General features: G+C 47.2%; 1 pseudogene; it reads right to left on the bottom strand.

Annotated features, from left to right (window-relative positions):
- LOC114704868 overlaps window positions 1-20,205 on the bottom strand; it is a 54,476-nt pseudogene extending 34,271 nt beyond the window's left edge.
- Between the last annotated feature and the right edge of the window lie 2,042 nt (window positions 20,206-22,247).

Below are 22,247 nucleotides of genomic sequence, written 5' to 3'. Positions count from 1 at the left end.
TGCTCTGCCTCCCAAGTGCTGGGATTAAAGGTGTGTGCCACCTTCACCCAGCTCAATCTGTACATTTTTTGGAGACAGAGTCTCCCTATGAAGTTGAAGCTGGCCTTGAACTTGGAACCTCCCAAATGCAAGGATTGTAGGAGCTTTCTAGCACGGTTGACAAATTACACACTTCAAATGGGTGAATTGTGTGGTATGTGAAATATATCTTTGTAAATCTGTTATTTTTATTTTTAATTAAAAAAGTTTTATGAAATATAATTTTTCTTTCTTTTTTACTTTTTATATCCTGACCACAGTTTCCCCACCCTCCTATCCTTTCAGCCCCTCCCCCCCACCTCCCCTTTGTCCCCACCATCCATTCCTCCTCTGTTTCTGTTCAGAAAGGGGCAGGCCTCCCATGAGTATCAACAAAACATGGCATATCAAGTTACAGTGAGGCTAAGCACTCCCCATGTATTAAGGGTGGGCAAGGTGGCCCAGTATGAGGAGTAGGGTCCCAAAAGCGGACAAAAAAGTCAGAGACAGTCCCTGTTCCCACTGCTAGGAGTCCCACAAGAAGACCAAGCTATACAACTGTTGCAGATATGCAGAGAGCCTAGGTCAGTTCCATGCAGCCTCCTTGGTTGTCAGTTCTGTCTCTGTGAGCCCCTATGAGCCCAGGCTAGTTGATTCTGTGGATTTTCTCCTGGAGTCCTTGACCCTCCTGGCTCCTACAATCCTTCCTCCTCCTCTTCAGCAGGATTCCCCAAGCTGCATCTAATGTTTGGCTGTGGGTCTGCATCTGTTTCCATCAGTTGCTGGATGAAGCCTCTCTGATGACAATTGGGCTAGGCACCAATCCCAGCACATCCCATAGGCGGGACAGACTATAGAAGGTTATGTGCCTGGGTTGCTGTCCCAGTCCCCTCACTGAAGTCTTGCCTAGTCACAGGATATGGCTAGTTCAGGCTACATATCACCTGTTGCTAAGAGTCTTATCATGCAATGTATTTTGATCCTATTCTTTCCCTTCCTTCAACTCCTCTCAGCTCTCCTCCCACACCCCATCTACTAAACTTTGTTCTCTCTCTTCAACAAAACCAAAACAAATATTAAAAAGTATACATACTCACACACCCCACACATGGAGTCTGTTTTGTTGGTCAGCTACTCCGGAGCATGAGGCCTGACCTGCAGTGTGGTTGATATACCCAGTGTCACTCCATTGGAGAAAACTGATTTTCCCTCCCTGAGCAGCTATCAGTTGCAAATAGCTTACTGGGTACGAGTGGGACTTTGTGTCCATCTACTTCCCTTTCTCAGTGCTGAAGTTTGCTTTGCTTTGAACCTGTGCAGGTCTTGTTGGTGCTTTCACAATCTCTGTGAGTTCACATGGCATCATCAGCCACATTGGCTAGGGAAGACAATTTCCTTGGAGTCAACCCCACCCAAACCCTGCATCCAGCTCTTACAATCTTTTCACCTCCTCTTCTGCAGAGATCTCTGAGCCTTGAGGGGAGCAGTTTGATAAAGGCATCCCATTTAGGACAGAATGCTCACGCTGTCCATCTGTGATCTCTGTTAATTATCATCTATTGAAAGAAGATGCTTCTCTGATGAGGGCTGAGTGATATACTGATCTGAAGCTCTTGTTGGAAGTCTCAGCTCAGACTCCAAGCAGTCCCCCATCAGTGTAGTGGGAGGGGTGGGTGCCAGGGTAGTTGGCAAGGGAATGTACTTCTATTTAGCAATATGGTCTAGTTAATGAACATAGACCTCTATAAAGCTGGATTTTTTTTTAAAATGTGGGCTCACAGATCATCAAAGAATCCTACTGAACAACACAATGTGAGTTAGTTGCTGACTCACTCACATGGTGGACTGAAAGCCATGCCTTCCTCAGCCTTTGCACGTCCTATTCTTGAGCCAATTCTGGAGGGACGGGAGACATCTCAGCCACTTCCGACCGCGGCTGACTGCCTGGAGAAAACGTTCCCCTCACAGTGTGGTCCAGTTCATCTGCTGGAGCGCTTGTTCTCTGCATGGTGGACCAAGGTCTGCAGTCAGGGTCTGCACTGCTTCCTAGCATCCAAGTTCCTCCTTTGGAGACAGTGGCTGAGGCACAGCTGGAAATGGGACTTCTATAGCCATCTGTTTAACTGGGAGACATTCTGCTGCTTGCCACCCAAATTCTCTGACTGTGATGGGAGGCGGTAGCTACTGTGCCTGCCTGCTGTCTGGGACCCTGTATCCCTATACCTAACTGACTGCTGAGCCCCACGTGACTGGTAGCCAAGGTGCATTTTTCTATACCAGTACTTCTTCCTTCAGGGCCCAGCCAAAGTGATCTTGGGAGTGACTCAACCCCATGACTCCTAGGGCCGATACTGTTCTCCTCCCTCCTCACCTATACTGCATGGGTCACACCCTGGCACACAGAAGGGACAGTGAACTGGCAACCCTATCAGCTTGTCTTTACGGCAGAGACCACATGCAGGAACCACCGATGTGCTGAGCCTGGTGGCTTGCATGGGCTTCTGATTAGAAAGCAGTGTGGCTAGGGAAGTGTGAAGTAGCTCTCCATCCCAGCCTTCCTCAGTTGCGGATCTTCCCAGGGAAGTGTCCCATAGGCTTTTGCTAAGGACTCACAAAGGAGTTGGGGATGTGGCTCAATGGTAGAGCACATGTCTACCATTCAGGAGGCTGTAGGGTCCAAGTGCAGCCCCACCCCACCACCGGGGGAAAAAAAGACAGAAAAGTCCCCAGTGACTTGGCAATTTGGTAGGACCAGTCCTGGAAGAGTGTCTTGTCTGGTAGCCTCTCCTGCAGAGACAAGCCTGGTACTCTAAATCCGGTGCCAGACACTGCTGCTTCTGTCCCCAACTTTGGGCTACTTAGAATGCACAGGTGTCTGCACTGCCATGTGTGATGAGTTCACAAGGGCTGAGTTTACCTTAGAGTGTAAGGAAAAAAATTCCTCTTAATTTAATCTCTTCAATTTAGGAAGGAGCCTTGCAAATGGCCATCATCAGAACTCACTGTCCTGAAGCAAAAGGTCAGGCTGGAAGGATAATTGAGAAGTAACTGACAGTGCCCTAGAGCAGACCACTGGGCTTGCCAGCCCAGCAAGACTGCCACCTTTCACTAGGCAAGCTGCTCCTTACTCGACTGTAGGGGTCAGGCCTGCTGGAGTATGAAGAAACCAACCTTTGATTCTGTCTTTTTGTTTGATTCACCGTCTACATCTACAACGTGGTCATCAGCATTTCTGACTCATAATTTGTCATTTCTCATTTTTTTATGGTTATGGAAACAACAAACACATTCGTAAGGATTTAGTCTCAAGCAAAAAAAAAAAAAAAATGACCTGTGAATTTCTCTTCTGAATAAAGCCTGCAAAGCTTAGTGGGTGAATGCTGACATCTATTTAGGCTTCCTAGAGGCCTTTTCCTCCTCCTATTTTTGTGGTGCTAGGGATCGAACCTAGGTCTCAAACATGCTAGGCAAGCATTCTATCACTGAGCTGTACACATAATCGTAGCCGGCTACCTTTGTAGCCCTGCTCTAAGGGACACTGAAGTCTTTCTTGTTGTGATGGATGTGGAAGCAGGAAATCTGACCGTTCTCTGTTCCATTGACTATAATGAAACCTCTTGGAATTACTATTTTCATGCAATCCTGATCAAGTGCCCTGGGGAACAGCAGAAGGAATTAATAGTCCCTCTCTTTTCTAGGCAAGGTCTCGATAAGCAGCCCAGGCTGCCTTCAAAACTTTGGGAAATCTTCCAGTCTATGCTTCCTTAGTAGCTGGGGTTAGCGTGAACCACCATACCTGGCTTTCAGCTTTGTTGTTGTTGTTGTTCAAGATCTGAGTTTTCCAGAGAAGTTTGTTCCAGATGAGTGAAGTGTTGTTCATTTGAATTCCACAATTTTTGTCTTGGTGGTTTGGGTCTTCCCCGCCCCCTGGAACTAGTAAAGTCCATTGCTATGGTCAAAGGGGTGTGTGTGCGTGTGCGCACACATGTGTGTTGGGTCAGGTTGTAGAGGTTTAGGCATAGTCATAGCTGGACTGTTTTAGTAGCTCTGTTTTTTAAGGAACATTGAGAAGAGGCATCTTTCTGTTGTGGCCGTGGATATGAGAGTCAGGAAATCTGCCATTTCCCTCACTGAAAAAGGAGAGCACTTGGAATAGCTATTTTCCTGCTATCTTTGCTTGGGTCCCCTGGGCAATGGTAGAGGGAACTAACATCTGTATATAGGTTAAACTGGCCCAGAAATTCCTTCAAAACAGTTGAAGTCCAAAGGCTTTAAGCCCAAGCCAGGCACCTGGGAAGAAAAGCGGGTGAGCCCAAGGTAGGGGGCGCAGAGAAAGAAGCCCCTCTTCTCTGGGGACACCAAATCATCCTGTGAAGGCATCTTACTCATTTTCAAACATTGGGCCATCCCCCCATCCAAATTGTTGTCCCAGCTTCTTTTCTTTCTCTTTCTCAGTCTCACTCATTCCCCACCCCTCTGTCAACATAGTGAGGGACATTTGTGTAGACAGGGTGGCCCAGTATTGGAGCAGCATCTTTGAAAGTGAATCACGTCACTGCCTCTCCTGCTCTGCAAGCTGAGCCTTTCTGGCTGGTCCATTGAGGCCCTGTTTGTCCCTCTCTAGCCTGCTCTTTTTAGGAGGCTGAAAGAGAGCGCTGGAACTGTAGCCCTCTCCTCTGATAACCCTGGTTCTCTGCAGTTTCGCTGACTCACTGGGGAGAATCACACATCTTTTTGGATGGAGCTCTTGGCTGCAGTCAGAAGGCCTGGATCGTGCACTCAAAAGTGATGCTAATTCAAATACTTGGGCTTCTAAGATTTTGCCTCTCACATCCCCCATCCTTTTCCACCTCTGCTCCTCAGGCATCAGTTAACTGAAAGGCCACACCCAAGGCTACAGTCTTAGCAAAGGAGCTAAGTTATTGTTTTATTTGTTAACATAAAAGATATAAGTGTAGAGTCCCCAAGAAAGAATAGGGTGGGGGGTATGGTTCTGGAAGTATAGAATGTTGCAGAAAAAGGTAACCTCCTCCCCACTCAGCTGTCACAAGTCCTTCCTGTCACAAACTATGATGGCATTTCGATTGCCATGAAATGTAGAGTTTGGCCCAGAAGCAGCCTAGGTGGCAGCAGGTGGTAGGCAGGATGCATCCTGCATTGTAGCATCCTTCCCTTAAGACTGGACACTTAGCAGTGGGGTTCCAGTCTGCTTTGTCTTGTCCAACCGTGAAAGGTGCAGGGACGCAGCCCTAGCTGCCTTCCAAGGAGTGCCGGTGCTATCTGGGAGCATGGAGGCTGAGTCATATTTTGGGAGAGAATTGTGTTTTTATACCCGCAATGTAGGGTGTTGCCATAATATTAATCATTATTATGGTCAAAAACAAACTCACGCCGCAGTTATGACAAAGCTGGGTCTTGGCTCTTTCCTGTTCCTACATTGTCCTCTCTCAGTGTCCTGCCTTCTGGAAGCACACGTTAACTCTCTAGTGTCAGAAGAGGCAGTGAGTGGCCTTTCTTTAATTTTAGTAAAACACATTTTTTTGACAGGGTCTTACTGCGTTACTCAGGCTGGCCTGAGTCTCCCGAGCCTCTTGCCTCAGCTTCCTGAGTAGCTGGGCTCACAGGTGTACTACCACACCCAGTAGGCAACTATCTAACATCGTTTAGGGATGCAGCAAAGTCCTCAATGGGATTGGAGTGGAGTGGAGTGGATTGGATTCTCATTTTGTCACACAGAGGACAGACGCCAGTGCTTCACTATACTAGGTGAGTTTTCTACCAGGAGCTTCATGCCCCATTCCAAAGTACCTCGTTTATTTTGTAAATTATATTTTTAATTTTTTGTGTCTGGGTGTTTTGCCCGCATGCATGTCTGTGCACCACACGGATGCGGGAAGAGGGGGTCAGATCCTCGGGAGCTGGAGTTACAGATGGTTGCTAGCCACCACGTGTGTGGCGGCCAGTGGAAGGGATTGGGTCCCCTAGAACTGGAATTACCAATGGTTGTAATCCACCATGGGCGGCCTCTGGGAGAGCAGTCAGTATTCTTAACCACTCAGCCATTTCTCCACCACCCAAAGTACCTAAGTTAAGAAAGTGGGGAGTCGGGGTGGGGCTAGCCATCTGGGCACGGTGATGCTTGCTTAGAATCCCAGCATTCAGGAGGGTAAGGAATGAGGATTGTGAATTGGGCTACACAGTAAATCTGTCTCCAAAACAAACCAACCAATGCAGCCCCCAGCAGGCATGGTGGTGTACATCTACAATACTAGTTAGTACTTAGGAAGCAGAGAGTCCAAGGGCAGCTTCAGCAACAGAGCAACGCCCTGTCTCGTCCTCCTCATTTCACCTTCCCCATAAACCAGCAAACCAAACAGACCTTCTTCCCTATCGCTAAGACCTAAAAGTCCCCCCAGTCAATACACAAAGGCTCCACAAACCTCATTAATCACTTGGCACCTTTCGTCTGCTTCTTTTGGGACATGTGCCTCAGACTGGCCCTGAATTCATCTTTTTGACTCAGCCTCTTACTACTACGACTATAGGCCTCTATCATCCCCATTAGCTACTTCAGTCTTCATATTAGTGAGCTTTTATTACTATTTCCTCGAGAGAAAGGGTGGGGTGACCATAGAGACCACAGAGTACAGAACGCAAAACCAGGGGAAAATCTCATCCTCAAGGAAGAGAAGGCCAGAGAGAGGGGCTGCTGGCACAGGAGGCAACTTGATGGTTTTGCCATAAAGCAGTTTTGGCTCTAAGTTATGGCCACAGGTGAAGTTACTATAGTTAGAGGTTAGGTAATAAAGGGAGTACTAAAAGGAAGAGCCACTAGAAAAAGGTTTTGAAAACCTTGGTTTTGGTCTGTAGTCTAGGCTGTCCTTGAACTTGAGAGCCTCCTGACTCAATCTCCTGTGTGCTGGGATTTCAGGTGTGACCTGTACAAGGCTCGTTACTGGAAAAGTTTTTGAACGTTCTATTGATTGATTATGGATTTCATATCACGAATCCTGATCCCATTCTTCTCCCTGTCCCTTTGTATCTGCCCTCTGGCCTTGCAACCCCCCCCCATGCCCAAATAAAGGAAAAAAGTGTCATTGCAGAAGCTGGAGTGTGACACAGTGTACCCTTTTATCCACATATCTTTGCTTGCATGTGTTCATTGCAAAGAGTCATTGGTCTGGTTCGAGGCCTCTGGCTTCTGCTACACCATCACTACTGGGCCCTCACTGGGCCTCCTCTTGGATATCCTGGTGTTAGCTCACCCCATGCAGCAGGCATCAAGCCGTGGGGCCAGTTCCCCTGCTTTCCCTTGGGGCTGGCTCACCCACATCAACACCACCAGGGCCTGCTCTGTGTTGTTCAGGCCAGGGGCAGGGACCACTCTCTGAGTGCTGCGGCTGGTGAGAGGCAAGGCCAGCGCGCTCTCTCTCTCTTGTGACCACAGGGACAGCTCTCCCACCCGCCACAGGGGGCGGCGGGGGGTGGGGGTTGTTTTCTCTCCCTGGCCCAAGCCACCATATGGCAGATGAGGGGCGGGGCCAGACCTCTCATGCTCATGTTCTCAGAGCTGGCTCACCTGAGCCCTGGTCAATAGAGTTCGCTCTACTGTGCTGTCCAGGTGAGGTCCAGGGCCTGTTCTCCTGACTGCTGCAGCTGGGGAGGGGCAGGGCCAGCTCTCATGCTCTCATAAGTCCGGGGCCAGCTTTCCTGCCTGCAGCAGGTAGCGAGGGGAAATTGATTTTTTTTTCTTTTTTTTTTTTTGGCTTTTTCGAGACAGGGTTTCTCTGTGTAGCTTTGCGCCTTTCCTGGAACTCACTTGGTAGCCCAGGCTGGCCTCGAACTCACAAAGATCCGCCTGCCTCTGCCTCCCCAGTGCTGGGATTAAAGGCGTGTGCCACCATCGCCAGGCAGAATTTTTTTTTTTTTTCCCGAGACAGGGTTTCTCTGTGTAGCTTTGGTTGTTCTGCAATTAGCTCTGTAGACCAGGCTGTCCTCAAACTCACAGCGATCCGCCTGCCTGGCAAGTTACTGACATTTAATGAGCCATTTTCCAGCCTGGGGCTCAAGCCCTGGCTGTAGAACAAGAGTGAGAGTTTTAGGCCGGGCTCAGGCCTTGCGCCATTTCTGGGGCCAGGCACGGGCTGCAAGGTCTTTGTATCCTACAGAGCCAGAGAAGCTGGGGAACAGTAGGTGACTCCTGGAGAATTTTGGTTCAGGGAGAGGCCTGAATGCTTGGGCCAAGTATGCTGTTAGATAGTACCTACTCTGCCAGGCTAGGCCCCACCCCTTGTAATCTTATCCAGTGACCCAGTGTAGCTAGAGTTTTCCTGCCTTGCCCACAGTCAGGACAAATCTTTGTCACCCACCAGTCCCACAGCCACTCAGACCCAACCAAGTAAACACAGAGACTTATATTGCTTACAAACTGTATGGCCGTGGCAGGCTTCTTGCTAACTGTTCTTATAGCTGAAATTAATCCATTTCCATAAATCTATACCTTGCCACATGGCTCGTGGCTTACCGGTACTTTACATCTTCCTTGTCCTGGCGGCGGCTCCAGGCAGTGACTCCTGCCTTCCTGTTCTTTTATTTCTCCTCTCTGTTAGTCCCGCCTATACTTCCTGCCTAGCCACGGCCAATCAGGTTTTATTTATTGACCAATCAGAGCAACTTAACATACAGACCATCCCCCAGCACAGCCAAGTGCAGACAGACCATCTCGGACACCTGCACTCAGGCCCGTGGTCCTAATCATCCTCTATGCGGACCTGCTGGGTAAAGCCACGAGGAACCCGAGAACGGGCTCCCACGGGACACACAGAACATCCCACAGCAGCCCAGAAATCATTTTCCTCTTTTCTGAACCCCACTGTATCTTGAAAAAATCAGAAAATAGGGCAAATGCTGCCCTACTTGTCCTTTACCTGGGCTTAGAGGAAAGCAGATAAACCAGAAGAAATGTCCCGAATTATGGGCTCAGTAACCAGTTTCCCTGCCATTTATCCGTATCTATCATCGTTTGGGTTATGGTAAAAATCACCCCTCAGAGGGTGTCCGTCTAAGCCCCTTGTTAGGTAGTGTCTCCCAGCACAGCCATTTCACTGTTCATTGTTACCATGACACCTATCACTGCCTCAGCTTGCGTTTACTGGTGGTTGCTTTTCCATGCCCCGTCCTGTGTGAGCTCCGAGAGAAGTCCCTCACTTGAACTCCGTGGCCTGCATGTGGCAGCACTGGGCAAGCCCTTTCTCTGCCTTCCCTTCGTACCTCTGTTTAGAGTATTTCCCCTCCCTCTGCTGTATTCTGCCCTGTCCACCTCACCCTTCTTGTCCCACAATGCTGGAGCCAGTGTTGCTCTCCCCGAGCAAGGCCTCCTGCATGATATCAGCACAGAATTTTCTTCTTTAACGACAGCTTCATTGTCTGTGCTTTGGACTTTGCCCTCCGTGCCTGCCTCCTCTCTCCCTTATTTTTGTTCCTCTTTTCTTTTCTCTTTCCCATGTCCTTTCGTTCCTTCTCCTCTGCTACCCTTGAGATAGGATTTCACTATATATCCCAAGCTGGCCTGGAACTCACTATTATAGGTCCAGACTGAACTGGAACTTGTGGTAATCCTCCTGCCTGAGCTCCGGGGTTCTGAGAGCCATCAAGTCAGGAGATGACATATGCATTTTATGTAAGATGCTTCTGAGCCAACAAAGCTTGACAGCCTGCTTCAGCCCCTCACCTCTCCCTTGTCCTTGCAGGAGTCTGCTTCCTTATAGATAAGATGAAGAGGTTGGGCAGTGTGACCTCTTAGTTTTTAACATTGGCAAATTTATGTTCTGGAAAGTTCTGGAAGATAATGTCCTTGGCTTGTCTAACTTAGAATCTCTACAGAAGCCTATTCAAGAATAGTATCTTCAATGTAATGGTGCTTAATGGGTGAGTGAGTGGATGGAACGAGTAGCCAAGAGGCAAAGGTTACAGAAGGCCGACTCACAACAAGCCAGAAACAACAGCATGGTCAACCACACTGCCCAGGCCTGGGTTAGAATCCCAGTCTCTGCCAAGTTGGTGCTCTCCAAGGCTTCTTTTCCTCAATCTGTCAACCTGCGGTGTTACTGGTACTTACTGCTTTGGGCTGCTGGAGGACAAAATGAGATAATGTCTACAAAAAAAAAGTCTGGCACACAGTTTTTCCTCACCTTTCTTTTTAATTAGCTCACTCCAATAAGGAACAAACAGTTCGTTTTCAATGCAGCAGAATCTGAACTTCAATCATGTCCCTGCCTCCTTGAGTGCTTGGAAGCCTGGCTGACCCGAGTTAGGGCTTGGGAGCAGGGTGCTGGTGTCTTAGAGCACGTTCTCGCATAACCACTGGCTGGGAGAACCAGTGTGGAGGCAGAGGAAGCTTATCAGCAAGGCGAGGAGACCACATGGAGAATGTCTCTCTTCAAGCCTCAGCTGCTGCAGCAAGACATCCCCACCTACAAGTTCTCACACGGAGGTCTTTGCTTGCCATTGTTACTGCTTCCTGAGGGTCACTGGGGGTAGATTCGGTGCCTTGAAAGTGGGGATGATATAGCCTCTGTATCCTGGACAAAGAACTTACTGCCTGAGTGGAGCAGAGGTCCCAGAAGTGTTTTTTAAAGCCAACTGATGCACTGATTAGCTTTGGGAAAGTCAATTAGCCTCTGCAAGCCCAGGTGCCTTTTCTGAGGATTCACCCGGGTTACTGTGAGGATCAAGCCCTCTGTTATCTAGAAGAGAATCACTGTAGCTGCTTTCAAGCTTCTTCCTTTACCTAAACCTATTTACCATCCCTTTCAGGACTAGGCTTTCTGTTCTCTAGGCTATTTTGTCACCAAAGCTAGAAAAAGGCATCCGTGCTGATGTGTTAATAGGTGTTAATTGGACGATGTATTTACATTTCAACAGGGAGCTTTTCCAGGGTGGGCAGGAATGAGTAATGGTGGCGGCCAGGTGTTAGCGCTGGGGAGGCAGGGTTTGTTGTTGGGGAGGGAGGGGGCTTCGGAAGCCATTTCTCAAACTGCTCATGCCAGTGGGGGGGTGTTGGTGTGTGTGTGTGTGCTTTTTAGTCAGGCAGCAAGCACAGTGAATTTGCATTCAGAAAATGCCTGAGGTTTTGGGAGACACACTGAAGACACATCCTACTTGGTCTCTAAGAGCAATGGAAGGCTGGCTAACAATTTACCTGCTTCCTCTCCGAGCCCTGAGTCACACTGACTCAACAGGCCTGATGAACTTGTTCCAGGCTTGGAGACCAGTCCTGGGGCCCACAAAAGCCACTATCCTGGGGCCCACAAAAGCCACTATCCTGGAAAGATTACTCCCGTTAGTCCCCCTAGGCAGCTCCTGAGGCTTTGCACATGCTCACAGAGCCTGGGGCTTTTGCTGGGTCCAGGGTTAAACTCCTTCGGAAAGAGGTGCACTTTTGGGTTAAAAGTTCCTCTGGTGCTATTAATGTTGAGCAGAAATAAGTTCTGTGCCTGAAATATCAGTGCATGTGTTGAAAACACGGGAGGGGAAGGGAAGGGTTTAATTGGCTAAGGCTAGCTGGAGTTTACAAGTGTGGGCAGGGGCACATGTGGACATGTACAGGAGGGCACCACCATTGTTATTTCTCAAGCCAGGAACAAACGGCTAACCGAGGTACCATTAACAGCAAAGCAGACACTGGCTGCCAGGTTCTTCCTGGATCCCTCAGTCTCTACCCTACTCCCTAACCTAAACTCTCCAGCCCAGTTATTGGGCTGGGCTGCCCTTCCCCCAGCTGTCCTTCCTTATATAATCCAGTCATTTTGCAACGAAGTCCCTTTTTCTTTTTTTTGGTCTACCCTTTACTCTCTTGGCCAGTCTCTTGGCCCAGGCTACCCCTCCTGCTTGACAGCTCCTCTCCCCTCCTCTCATCTGCTCTCTCTCCTCACATGGCCCAGCTCAGTCAGGTCATGTCCACTCTGGACTCTCCCAGATGTTCCTGCCTCTGGCTATGCTCTCCCACGTATCTACAATAAACCTTGTCCCCCATACCTAGGAGCGGTCGTGTCCTTTCCTTTTTTATTTTCCATTTCATTCAGGCATGAGTTTGTTTCTGAATGTGTGTTCTGTAGGTATGCTCTGTAATTTATCTTTTGGTTCTTTTCTGGAGTTGGTTGTGGAAATATCCTGTTTCCTCCCCATGGTGTCAAGGTTGGAACCTAATACCTCATACACACTAAGCAAATGCTCTGCCCCTGGGCTCCTCTCTAGCCCTGGTTATGAAAATAAATTGCTTTTCCTTGTGCCTGACATGTAAAGAAAGCTACGACCTAGGCTCCTCCAAATGTGGTTCCTGAGGCTGTTGAACTGCCTAGGACATGATACAGCCACTCTGGGTCTTACTGTTCTCCGCTCAGAAGGCGCCGTTCCTGAATACATTCTGAACGTACCCCCCCATTTATGATGTCTCTTGCTCACTGCTCCTGAAGAAATGCGAAGAAGAGGAGCCTCATGGCCCTTCAGTTTGAAAATGACTCTACCTACAAAGGCTGAGAAAGAAATCAATGTCACGGGTGCAGATGGAGCCCCTGCTTGTAAGTGCGTGGGGATGTGTATTTTGTGAGAGATCCAGATGGATCTGGTCTCTGCATGAGGCTGGTTACAGATAAATGTGGTTACTCAAGCTGAGCAGTATTCAGTAGGTGATGAACAGATGATTTTCTTAGAGTACAGTGGAACTGCAGGCTAATTCCTTGTTGGGCCTCGGCATTAGAATAGCTACTCGGATCGCCTTTGGCAGTGGGGTGGAGAGCAAGCAGAGAGAGGCACGTCTCCTTGGAATGAGAGTAGAAGCTACCACGTGGGATCGAAGGCTCAATCCAGCATTCACGCTCCGTGTGACCTACAGTGTTTCGAAACATTTTGCATTGGTTGCCCACATGTAAAAACTCACAACATTGAAAATAATAGGATCAGGTAACACTGGACAAGTTGCCTGCTTGGCACTGATGAGGATCAGGTCTACTGAATAGTGATTGGCACACTGAGGTAGGATCTGCACTCACATTTGCCATGGTCCCCACATCTCCTGGTCTTTTATACCCTGTATATTTCCCTCGTGTTGACCCTCTGGCTCCTTTGGGCTAGTTTGTATCCCTGGGCTTTTTAACACTTCTCCTGGTGGAAAAGGCCATAGGCAAAGGCAGAGGATAGGAGACCAGCTGAGACATAGGATCTGAAAATAGGCAAGAAGCCTGAGAGAGGCAGCCCGAGGTCCTCAATGGCCATCCTGTCAGGCACAGGCATTGTAGCAATAGTGAACCTGGATTTCAATGTCCAGTGAAGACTGAGGCAGGAATCTTGCTGAGCAGCGTGTCTAAGGTCCAGTGACCATGCCACAGTCATACTCAAACCCTCAGTGCCTTCCTATTTTTATGAAAACGAACAAAGCCGTATCGTGGTCAACAAGGTATTGAAGTTTAGCCTTGCCGGGGCAAACTCTGCATCATGGGCCCTGTACATTTGGAAAAGCAGCAATAATCAAGATGCTCCCTAGCCTCGGGCGAGGCTAACTGCAAAGGGCCACTTTGTGTTTACATCTGAAGGCAAGAGCCGCCTCCAAAGCACCACGTGTGGTGGACCACACACCTTCAATCTCAGCACCCGCAAGGATGAGGCAGGAGGTTGAGTGCTTTAGTTTGCTTTCTGTTGCTGTGATAAACACAATGGCCAAAAGCAACTTGGGGAGGGAAGGGTTCATCTGGTACACTTCCAGGTCACACAGTCCATCATCGAGGGAAGTCAAGGCAGGAGCTCCAGCAGGAACTGGAACATAACCATAGGGAACATTGCTTATTGGCTTTCTCCCACTGGCTTGCTTAACTAGCTTTTTTATACAGCCCCGGCCCACGTGCCTAGGGCTGGCCCTACCTCCAGTACTGGCACTGCTGGGCCCTTCTAAATCGATTAGCAATTAAGAAAACGCATCACAGGCATGCCAATATGACCAATGGAGACTCTCTCAGATAACTCTCGGCTGTGTCTTGTTGACAGCTGAAGCTAACTAGGAAAGTGAGATTGAAGCCAGCCTGGGCTGCAAAGACAGACCTTGTCTCAAAGGACAAAATAACCCAACCAACCAAATAAACCCCCAAATAGAAAATAACATGGAAAAATATCCCACAACAACAACAACAACAAAAACAACAAAAAAAGCCATGCCCACTGGAAAGAGAAGAGTGAGTTTTAGAATTCTGTGTTTACCCTGGCTCCATGGATAGAACCAAAGCCACAAGCTCCTCTTGTTTCCCTGTTGCCGAGAGGTGAACAGCTTTGCTGAAAGTCACCCAGTAATTGAATCATTTGTGCACTTCCAGGGAAAAAGGTCACGAGAGCCAATCAGAGCGATGCTGTGCGAAGCCAGCTACTAAATAAATCCCCTTCAGTCTGGCCTTCCCACCTTCACATCATTGCACAGGATTGTTAGCAGAATCCGGAGTTCGTGTTCGTCTTACCAAAAAACCATGAGACAGGAATTGGTAGAAGGAAATGAATTTATTTATAGTTTGGACAAGAAGTGTGGAGAGAAAAACTCTCAGTGTCTCCCTGTCTTCTCTGTAGCAGTGTTACAATCTCTAGATAAGATGGACAGAGCCAGAAACCATGTATCTGGAGACTGGGTTGTAAGGTAAGTTATTAGAACTGTGAAATTGTTCTTTTCCTGGGAGGTAGTGCTTTCTTTGGCAGACCTTCCTGGCACCGAGGAATTTCCAGGCATTTCCCGGAGAAATTTTCTTTTGGGTCCCTGTGGTACCCTCGTAGATGATGAGGATTTGTTGTTTCCAAAGACAGCTAGATTGGCTGGGCTGGGCTGGGCAGCCCCAGGGATGGAGAAGACAGCCCTGCTCTTCGCTCTTTGGTCCGTTTTGCCCATGGCATTTGTCTCAGCAGGGATAGCCTGTCTCAGTTACACGTCATCTACACACTTCTAGGAACTCTTCTACAAGCGGGGTGCATCCGAATCCAGATGCCGGTGGTGGTCCCTGCTCTGGCTGGGGCCTCTACCTGCTCAGCCACCAGTTCTGGGAATGACACGGACTGGTAGAGCAGAAGGGTCTGTAGCCAAATGTGACTTGGCCAGGTTCCCACTCTTGTTTCCTCCCCATGCCTCCCTTTAAAGGCTTCTCTTAGAACAGTGCTTCTCAATCTTCCTAGTGCTGCGGCCCTTTAATACAGTTCCTCATGGTGTGGTGATCCCCAACCATAAAATTATTTTCGTTGCTACTTCAGAACTAATTTTGCTACTGTTATGAATAATAATGTAAATATGTGTTTCCTGGTGGTTAGGCAACCCCTATGAAAGGATCCTTTTGACCCCCCCAGAGGTGTTGTGACCTACAGGTTGAGAACTGCAGGCTTAGACCTTCTGGGCTGCTGAATGGCAGAGGGTAAGCAACTCACTGGGATAACTGACCTTTGCTTTGGATCGTTCTTTTGTGGTACACAAAGGCAATGCCTATAAATGGCTGCTTTCAGCATGCTGCTTAGAGCAATCACTGGTATCATCCTAGAACATGGCCACAGGGAGACTGTTGTGAGGCAAATTAGGGGTGGGAGGGAGTTCTGCATCCAGTGAGTATAGCCCTATGAAACAGCTCCTTGGCTGTAGAGGTATCTGTAGGATTTTTTTTTTGGAGGGGGTGCTATCCAGCTCCCAAATAAATACATGGAGACTTATTCTTACTTATGAATGCCCAGCCTTAGCTTGGCTTGTTTCTAGCCAGCTTTTCTTAAATTATCCCATCTTTCGCCTTTGGACTTTTACTTTTCTATATACCTTTATTTACTTCTTATTCTGTGGCTTGCTGTGTAGCTGGGTGGCTGGCCCCTGGAGTCCTTCTCTCCTCCTTTTCTTGCTCCTCTATAATGAGAAATCCACAGAGTCTGCTTAAAAAGTAAAGGAATTTATTAGGCATGAAAACTCACTACAGAATAGGAGATTTATCATAGGGTCCTAGAAGACTGAGGTACAGTTCCATACTGATCTTCCACTTAAGTCCATCCAGCATCCAAACCCAAGAGGGAGAGAAGAGGGAGGCTTAGTGCAGCTAAGGTCTTAAGGGTAGCCCTGAGGCCATGCCCCAGGGGCAGGTACTTCAAGGTCATAGGTAGGTACGACACTTACCTGCTATATTTCTAGGGGCTGTGCTTCAAGGTCATAGATAGAACAGCTATCCACTACACTCCTCAATCCTCTCCCAAGATTTCTCGTATTTATTCTCTCTGCCTGCCAGTCTTGCCTATCCTTTCTCTACCTGTTGGCCATTCATCTCTTAAGTAAACCAATCAGGTATTTTAGGCCGGCAAAGTAACACAGCTTCACAGAGTTAAACAAATGCAACATAAAAGAATACAACACATCGTTGCATCATTAAACAAATATTCTACAGCATACACAAATGTAACACACCTTAAACTAATATTTCACAACAGTTATTACAATCTGAAGGAAAGAGAAGCATATAAGAGGCTCACCCATTAACCCACTCCCGTGGTTGAGATTTGACCTTGTAAAGTGTCAGCCAACTGGGACATCCAGCAGATTCTGTGTACATGCACACTATACTCACAATGCTCTGCCAGGAATCCAGACAACTTGGGAGTGGACAAATAAAAGCCACCCAAATATGCATGCTAGAATGGGTAAGACAAATTCTTGGTAACATGGATGGAGCTTCACAAATTAGGACTTAAGACTATTAATGTAAACTGATAATGGATGCCAAAAGCAAATCTGTGGTGATAGAAGTCAGAAAATGGCTGCTTCTGGGTGGGGGAATAGTAATGGACTGAGAAGGGCATGTATATATTAGCCTTCTGGAAGGTGGAAGTTTCTTGCTTCCTGACCTGAGTAGAGGATATGAGTATAGACACACGAGGCCCATCAAGAGATACACTTACGATTTGTCTTACATGTACCTAGGCATAATGATGAATGCTACATATAAATAACTCAAACATTTAAAATTAAAGAAAATATTTATCAAGGCAGACATAATGACATAAACCAGGAATGTCAGAATTGCATAGCAAGGATCTGTCCCACTAGAGGATGTTTTTTGAGAAGGATATCAGTAGTGAGTAAGGGAGAAAAGTCATAAGACACTCCTAAAAATTAAAAAGAAGTAAAATAAAACACACACATGTACTGACTAGGGCTAAATATCATTCCTAAAGGAATGTCAACCAGAGAATTGGGCTCTTACCTTGTAAGGCTTAATCCCTGCAAAAGTTGGCTTTCCAGGCTGGGAATATAGCTCAGTGGTAGAGTGCTTGCCAGCACACAAGGGGATGCCCAAAGCCTCGGGTTTCATACAAGGGGATGCCCAAAGCCTCGGGTTTCATACAAGGGGATGCCCAAAGCCTCGGGTTTCATACAAGGGGATGCCCAAAGTCCCAGGTTTCATACAAGGGGATGCCCAAAGCCTCGGGTTTCATCACACCAACACTACCCAAAAAGTTGACTTTCCTCTTTCCTCTTTACCTGTGGTTTAGGATCTGTGTCAGCATGTTAGATCACCTAGCAGGCCCTTGCTTGCACCACTGGGTGAAAATAGTCATGGTTTTCCTGTTGAGGGGCCCTCCCCAACCCCCTGGAATCTGGGAGTCAGCCATTTTCAGTTGTGAACATTGACAGGGGCCGAGCCTCTTGTAGTCTCAGCGGATGTCATAGTCCTTGAGGACCTAGACAAATCTAAGAAATCTGCATCTCATACTAGCCCCTTTCTGTATTCTGCCTTCTCTGCTTAATAGAAACCGGAAATTCTCTTTGTAGCTTAAAAGCTTGGATTGCTTATTCACCATTTGATGTCCAGTGCAGTGATATCAAGTGCATTTTCAGGACTTACACATGAGTGGGAAGAAGATTCCATTTTAATCCAATGTGTCCTGCTTAGGAGAGGCCCACTGCTCATGGCACTTCTAGATATTACATGCCGGCCTTTCCTTGAATTATTAGTATTGCTATTATTATTTTATCCACACACCCCTCTCCATATTTGTACATTAGAGGTGGGTAGGGGTGCTGCCATGTTCGCTTTCACTCACCCCCCAACAGTTACATGTGGCAGCTTTGAGAAGGAGAGGGTTTAGCCTGTACCTGGCTCCTCAGGGAAACCAGCCCTTGAGAATTAGGAATGTTCCTCAGGGAATATGATGTGTCCTCACCTCTAATGAGGTAAGCATGGCATAGCTTATCCTGAGTCCACCTGACCCCAGAGCCTGGGCTAGCAGGGGTAGATTAAGGGCAGATCAGCAGAGATCAGCTCTGGGACCAGGGAGATGAAGGTGGGGGAGAGAGGTGGGAGGAGCCTGTCTGAAGCAGGTGATCCCAACAGAGTGAGAGAAGATGGCCAGGCTCACCCTCTGTCCAGCCTGGGCTGCCAGGGTTTGGGCTTAGTAACATTCATTTTCTAACAATCTGCAGAGAAGCAGCAGGTAGGAGCAAGGCTAAGTCCGAAGGGGCAGTCTTCTCCTTCGGGAACCCTTGGTGCCACTGGCCACCGACCAGAAACTTGGCCATCTCTGGTTGCATCTTGGAGGAGATTATCAAACTCAATGTCAATGTGAACTCCTAGCCTGGCATGGTCGTGCATGCTTTTAATCCCAGCATTTGAGAGGCTGAGGTAGATATAGCTCTGTGAGTTCAAGACGAGCTTGGACAATATAGTGTCAGGCCAGACACTGTTACATAGTGAGACCCTGTCCCCCTCTCCCCTCCCCCCAAACCCCCAAACGCCAAACTAAACCAAACAATAGAAAAAACAAACAAACAAACAAACAAACAAACAAAAGTGAAGGGCTTCTTAAACAATGGCTCATATGTCATGTCACAGCACTGTTCCAGGCAGGGCTGAGCCTGTATTTCCTGCACTGTAATCTGCTTGCTAGGTTTGAAGATGAACAGTCTTGTCCAGCAAGTTAAGTAAGACCTTTGGAATCAGACTGGGGGAAAAACTTGGCCTAGGTCACCAAAGTGTTAGAGGGCAGAGACTGTAGGTAGTTTGTGTTGTTGTTTTTGCTCTTTTAGGAGACCCACCACTCAGCTCCCAAATAAATCACTCACAGAGGCTTATTCTTACTTATGAATGCCTGGCCTTTGCTTGGCCTAGTTTCTAGCCAGCTTTCTTTAACTTAAATTATCCTGTCTACATTTGCCTCTGGGCTTTTCCCATTCTCCTACTTCTGTAAATCTTACTCTTACTCGGCCATAGCTTGACATGTAGCTGAGTGACTTGTCCCTGGAGTTCTCCGCCTTCTCTGTCTACTTCCTCTTTTCTCTTCCCAGTTTTCTCCATATGTGTATATATATATTCTCTGCCTGCCAGCCCTGCCTATTCTTTCTCCTGCCTTGCTATTGGCCAGTTCTTTATTAGACCATCAAGTTATCAGGTGTTTTAGACAGGCACAGTAACACAGCTTCACAGAGTTAAACAAATGCAACATAAACAAAAGTAACACACCTTAAAATAATATTCACCAAGTTTGGATCCTCCATGTTGATGATACAATTTCTGTCATCCTGGAATGGGGAACCCCAGGATACATGGAATGTGGTTGAACTGGTCCAGGTAGTGTTTGCCGGGGAAGATGGGTCAGTTGGAGAGCACCTCAGCCAGAATGCTGCCATCAGACCAGATACTGACAGACTTGATGTAGCCCTTGGAGTTAAGTATGATCTTTGGGCCTGGGTACTAGCATGTAGACATACACCATCAGAAAGCCAACGTGATCATTACTCAGGGTCAGCGATTTAGGCCAGGCCAAAATTATAGATCTTAAGGTTGCAGTTGTAATGTGGGAGGGCTTCAGCTTCCTGTGGAGCACTGGCTGAATGTGTGTATGTCCTAGACCCCCTGCAGGATCTGGTGGCGGAAGTTGCAGATGTGGCCATTGCTCAACTGCTAGCTCTTGAGCAGTTTGTACAGGTTTGTCTCTAGTGTGTCCTGCGTGATATAAAGATCCCTGAAAGCTTTCAGGGTGGGTGTCTGAAGAATGTCTCTGATGCCTCAGATGCTCTCTCTCATGGTGGCATCACAGCAAGACCTGAATCTCCATCACTGTGTGCCCTTCCAATGTTTGAAGGGCTGATCTCTTGATGGCTACTGGAATCTTGTGTATGTGGTCATAAGCTGAGCTGACCATGTGTCTGCACCTTTGTGAAGTGCTGCCAATCTTCTAGAAGGGTTACACCTTCACCACTTCTCCCAGGGACAATCCCATTGGCTCCTGGGGGCTCCCCACACTTACCTCCTCAAAAGCTACCCTTACCTTGAATTATTATCTCAGTGTAGGGCCTGGCAATCTGGGAGCTTCTGAAGGTTGGCCAGCAGGGTAGAAGTAAAAGAATTCTACGTGAGAGTTTTGTTGTAGAAGCCATAGCCAAACAGGGTTCCAGATGCCTTCCTCACACAGCATAAAGTATTCATTTGCATCTTAGCAAAGTGGCTCCATTCATTTAGAGATGAAAGAAACTGTTGACAGAAAACCTGGGCCTGGACCTCTGGATTCACCAAGGTCAGTTGTGGAAAAGTTTGTTCGAGTCTGAATATGCAGTGGAAGATGTTAGAAGTTGAATATTAACCTCCCCCAATAAGGCACTTCTGAGTAAATCTAGAGTCTTTATCTATAATTGTGGGTGTGGTGAAAATGAAGTAAAATCTTGTGCTTTCTTGCTGGTTCTGCCCAGGACAGTAACTCTATTCTACACAATTCCTAAAGTTAAATCTGTGGAATGTATTACACAGCCTTGTGTTCTAGTTTTGTTCTATTGCTGTGATAAAACAGTCTGACCAAAGTAACACAGGAAAGAAAGCGTTGGCTTGGATGCTTAACTAGCTTTCTTATATGGCTCAGGACTACTTGCCTAGGGATGGTGCCACCCACAATGGGCTTGGCCCTCCGGCATTAATTAATAATCAAGATCATTCCTCACTGACACCTCCTCAGGTCAATTTTATCTAGACAATTCCTCAACTGAGGCTTCTCCTCTGAGATGACTCTAGGCTGGGTAAATTTGATATTAAAAGCTAACTATAATTCCTTATAAATTTCAAGGCATTATGCAAAAATGGAAATAAGTAATTATCATCCTGGTATGTGGAGATCTTTTTTGGTATGGATATTTAAAAAATTTAAATTGTTTATTAGCATATATTAATTATAGTTAATACTGGGTTTGTTATGTTTTCATACATGTATATGATATATGTGAGTGGGAAAAGAAGATACTGACAAGCTCAAAGGTGAAGGCCCATCTGGCTGCCGGGAGTAGTTTTCATCAACTAAGACTAACCCTGGAGTTTGACAGCTGGAGTCTGAGGTCTGCTTGGGCCACCTCTCTGCCATTCATGGGTAGAGAGCCCCAAGTTTCTGTGGCTCCAGAAGTCTACCATAGCTGCACCCTTTCAACAGGTTGATGAATACTTGGAAGGTCTTGAAAATATGAAGACATGTCCTCTGTCCATATCAATCTCAGTGCTACGATTGCTTGTCACTTGGGAGACATCCCCAGATAGAACATTAGCCGACCCAGGGGGTGTGATCTGAGGAGTTTCAGGAGGGGAAGAGAAACTGCCCAGCTCATAGGCTGTAAAGCTAATTGTGCATGGCAGAGGCCCTTGGTATGAAAAGAAAATGAAGACAACTGTGCTGGACATTGGACAGTGTCCAGTACAGGTTCAAAACCAGTATGTACCATAGGAAAGAGAAGAGACCGCACCCCCTCCCCCCACCCCGTGCATGTAACTGTCTGTTTCTAATTTTTGAGCATCCCCCCAAAAAAAAGCTGTTTCAACATTTCACCATCCCTTTTCTGTCCCTTGTGCTTGCTTGTTTTTCTTTTTATCATATTGTCAATAGAACTTTCATGTTGTGAGACTAGAAATATGTCTTTAGGGGCAGGAGAGATGGCTCAGCAATGAATAGCACTTGCTGTTCTTGCAGAGGACCCAGGTTCAGTTCCTGGCATCCATGTGGTACTTCCTCGAGTTCCAGAGGATCCAGTGCCCTATTCTGGCCTCTGCAGGCACAAGGCATAAACGTTTTACACACACACACACACACACACACACACACACACACACACACACACGCAGACAAAGCATCTGTACACAAAACGTCTTAAAATATGTTTTTATTCTCCTTCATACATTCATATGATTTTATTTATACATTTCCTTACTACT

Source organism: Peromyscus leucopus, chromosome X (assembly GCF_004664715.2).
Source record: "Peromyscus leucopus breed LL Stock chromosome X, UCI_PerLeu_2.1, whole genome shotgun sequence".
Lineage (NCBI taxonomy): Eukaryota > Metazoa > Chordata > Mammalia > Rodentia > Cricetidae > Peromyscus > Peromyscus leucopus.
The sequence above is the reverse complement of the archived record's forward strand: the minus strand, read 5'-3'. Positions and strand labels throughout refer to the sequence as shown.